The sequence below is a fragment of the Nicotiana attenuata genome, unplaced genomic scaffold, assembly GCF_001879085.1.
Source record: "Nicotiana attenuata strain UT unplaced genomic scaffold, NIATTr2, whole genome shotgun sequence".
Lineage (NCBI taxonomy): Eukaryota > Viridiplantae > Streptophyta > Magnoliopsida > Solanales > Solanaceae > Nicotiana > Nicotiana attenuata.
This window is the reverse complement of record NW_017670816.1, coordinates 387,748-392,008: the sequence shown is the minus strand read 5'-3', so window position 1 is coordinate 392,008 and position 4,261 is coordinate 387,748.

Here is a 4,261-nt window from a genome sequence, read left to right as displayed (position 1 = left end):
AGGGGACGTAGTGGGGAGGATTCCGATAAGAGGGGAAACCGTAACCCTAGACCTTTCCAATCTAGTCTACAATATTTGCTTTTAGTAATAAAATTACAGCTTTTTAATTATCTTGCTTTTAGTTAGTAAACACTCAACTCAATATTCAATATTTCTAAAAAGTTGATTACTTGAATTCTTGCAAAACTAGCAATTGTGATTAGTAGGTTTATTCCTTGTGGGATTCGACTCTGGACCTGTAAACCGGATTATATTTGCGACAACTGCTTAGTGCTTTTAATAAGGCATAGTTGGACGTGATCATTAGACATTCCCAACGAATTTCCTCAAGATATTTTCTCAGCATTTCCCATGTTTTAAATCCTTATTTTTTTCGTTTATGTAGGTGATTGAATATAGTCAAAATTTTGAGTCCCGAATTGGAGAGTTTGAGCTTAATTCACATGGTTGACTTGGATGATGCTATTACTCCTAATTCACATTCATTCAAGCTAATAAATAGAAGAAAACTCCCAATCTTGTGTCCATTGGTTGGCTCAAGGCTAGTGGAAGTAAAGGTTCGATTGAAGTCTGTTCGTGCAACCAATAGGAGGTTGCTTCAGTTGAGAAAGTTTGGTTGAAAGTATCACCTTGTGCATGGCATATAGCTCAACTGAATCAAAGGTATGTACATTCTTAGCAAAATTATGTTGGTTTTTAATCTATATATTCAGCAAATGGTGCATTGGTTATGACTTCATTCTTCACCTTATATTTTCCTATATTTACTTCTCTTTTTCCTTTTTTCAACGTACTTGTGAATTTGTAGGTCCTATTGGATGAGCTAAAAGCTGGCCGGGAAAGAGAATGTACCCAGCGCTATAAATGTAGTGATTACATGTATTGGTGCTATGTCTTGAAAGACTTTGAGATCCTCGAATCAGCTACAACTACTGGATGTGGAACTCATCAAATTAGCTTGGAGTTGCAATGGCAATTACCTCAGAACACACATCTGGTAATTTTATTTCTGTTTAACAGCAAGGCTATTGAAATCAAACTCAGGTTAGCAGCTTTTTCGTAAAAACCTAAAAGTTGGCCGCATTATCTTGTAGGTTGAGTGATCGATAAGCTTGTAACCGTAATGCAGGTTTATTAAATGAATCAGAATCACAACTATGCAAGAGTCTTCGATCTACCTGCTCAATCTCAAATACATATGTTGGTGGAACACAATATAGGTATTATCATGAACTCAACAAAACGATGCCTTGATTAAACTTCCAAATAAACTGATTACAATAGAAATGCAAAGGATATAGTCATAAATTAATGAAATAGCAACAAAAAGAAAGGAGATGAGGAGACAGAGCCACAGAGAGAAATAGACGAGAGCAGAGAGAGACCAGGAGAGAGGAGTTTTCCAGATAACACTTCGCATAATCCATCCTAGCTAACCCCTGATGCTTTTTACCAATTTCTGATTACACTTATTGGGCCTGGATCCCACATTAACCTTTTTAAAGGCCTTCTAGTCCTCTGGCTTCAATATTTTCACAAACCGCTGGTGCGATTCTTAAGTTGTAAAACTTCATTCATGACACGGAATGGAGCATAAACACCCATGTTTATAATAGTGTAACCCACCTTCGCCCGTGTGTCAATAAGGAATTGGACAATAACAGAAAAATTACCATCCAAAACAAAATCAAAGTTGATATTAGTCCAAAAATATATGCTGCAAACATGTGACTGTATAAGCTTCCTAAGAGGTCCCTTATTAATGGCATAATTAGCATAAAGGTCATCAAGAGCAACTTCTACAAGAACAATATTGGCCACACTGTTGGAAGTCACCCAGTTGGATGCACCTATAGGATTTCGCAACCGAAGTTTCAAAGGTACAATGCAGGAATTCCACGAGGGTGGCTTAGTGAATTGATCAAGCATCAAATTGCACAACGCCTCACAAGATACATAATTCCGTGTAGCTCTAAGGTATGCGATAAGAAAACTTGACCAACATCGAATGGGAAGTGTAGTCCGAATTGATCCAATGGAAATCGACGCAAGAATAATATAAGTTTAGCATGATCGAGTTCACTTAAGTAATCCAATGTACCTCTGCCAATAAATTGATAATGACCACAATCTGAAAGCATATAAGCCAATGCTAGTGGATTATCCAGCATTGTTCTCCATGCTGAAGTTTCAGGGATGCAATAGATTAAACTTCCAAATAAACTGATTACAATAGAAATGCAAAGGATATAGTCATAAACTAAGAAAATAGCAACAGAAAGAAAGGAGATGAGGAGACAGATCCAAAGAGAGAAATAGACGAGGGAAGGAGAGACCAGAAGAGGGAGTTTTCCGGATAACAATTCGCATAATCTATCCTAGCTAACCCCTGATACTTTTAAGAGAAATTTTCATAAAGCACTATCTTTTAGTGGTAATTAGCTATCTATAGATACCATTTGCTATATTACGGATTGTAGATACGTTTTCTATTGTTATAAGATGTATTAGATGTATTTAAGCTACTGTATTCATGAACACAGTAGCAAAAATAGGCGTGAATCAGGGAAGTCAAGCTAATCAGTTGTTGTATTCGAGTGTATTCGACTGTATTCATGGCGTGAAACATGGGATTACAGCTGGACAGATTATTATATTCGACTGTAGTCGATTGTATTCACGACGTGAAACAGGGGATTACATTGTTTTTAAAAAAAGTGAATCAATTAACATAATAAACCCCTAATGTAACTCAACAAACTCAATTATAACATACAAATTTTGTATTTCCAGTTATAAAAAAGATTCTCAACCGAAATATACCCCAAAAACATAGCAATCTTCAGAGAAATTATAAAATACATCTGAATACATAAATTATATTAATTAAAAAAAACATGTGAATACATTCATGGCATATAGCGAGACAGTGAATACAATGAAATACATAGAATACAGCGGGATACATTGAAATACAATGAAAAAAACGACAGTGAATACAATGAAATACATGGAATACAGCGAGATACATTGAATTACAATGAAAAAAAATAATGAATACAATGAAATACATGAAAATACAACGTGATACGTTGAAAATATATTGAAATATATTAACAGAAGTCTTCTTTTTCATCGCGATTAATAGAATACCAGGGATTCTAATTTGATTGAAAAGATTAGCCTTTTTTGTATTAGGCCACCGTCCGACGGGTTCCATTTTGAGAAAGCCTTCCAATGCTTTATGCATCCCTTGAAAATCTAAACCCAACAAAAAGAAAACATTGTTGAGCACATCCGCACAAATGTAGTATTGTGTGTATATACTGTTATATGTATATTTTCTCAATTAGAGAAGTCACCGCTGGGACATTTTTGGGTTCAATTTGAGAAGAGAATATCTCTGGCGACGGAATTTCGGCGAACGTGTGTATAGGCAAATTTTCTTCCACCGATGTTACACTGGAACTGCTCTGAAACCTGATGCTTGTTCGAGACTGGGCCAGGCATAACGGCAACTTTGAATTGGTGAGAGGAATTTTGAGATTGAGCATCGTGTTTTCAGGGAATGGGGGAAGAGAATGACATGTATCAAAGTAGCGAGAGAAAGAAATAGTGTAACTGAATAGCGTATTTAGTGGCTTAGGGGTATGAGATAACCAAAATTAGAAATTTTGCTATAAACATTAAAAGGTATCTATAGAATATAATTTTTTTAAATGGTATTTATTTAAAATAAATAAGGTGTTAACATTTGCTATAGAAGGTAAAAATTCCTACTTTTAACCAATTTCTGATTGCACTTATTGGGCGTGAATCCCAAATTAACCATTTTAAAAGGGGAAAAATTCAAAATTAACCAGATTTACCACTGGTCGTTGAAAAATAGCCAAGTTTCAAAAGTCATCGAAATTTAGCCACTATAAATCTTAGCGAAAACACTGTTCAAAATCCGGAAAAATACGCCCGCAAATTTTACGGGAGTTCCAGCATAAGTATGCTTGAACTCCCGTAAATTTTACGGGAGTTCCAGGATAACTATGCTGGAACTCCCGCAAATTTTACGGGAGTTCAAGCATAATTGTCCAGTATAATATACTGGAGTTTGGAGCACTAGTGCTCCAGTCTCCCGCAAATTTTACAGGAGTTAGCAAAGTATACCGGTCCAGCATAATATGCTGGAGTTCGTACACAAATGCACCAGAATTCCCGTATATTATACTGGACCGGTCCCTGTTGCAGCAAAATAGTGGCTATTTTT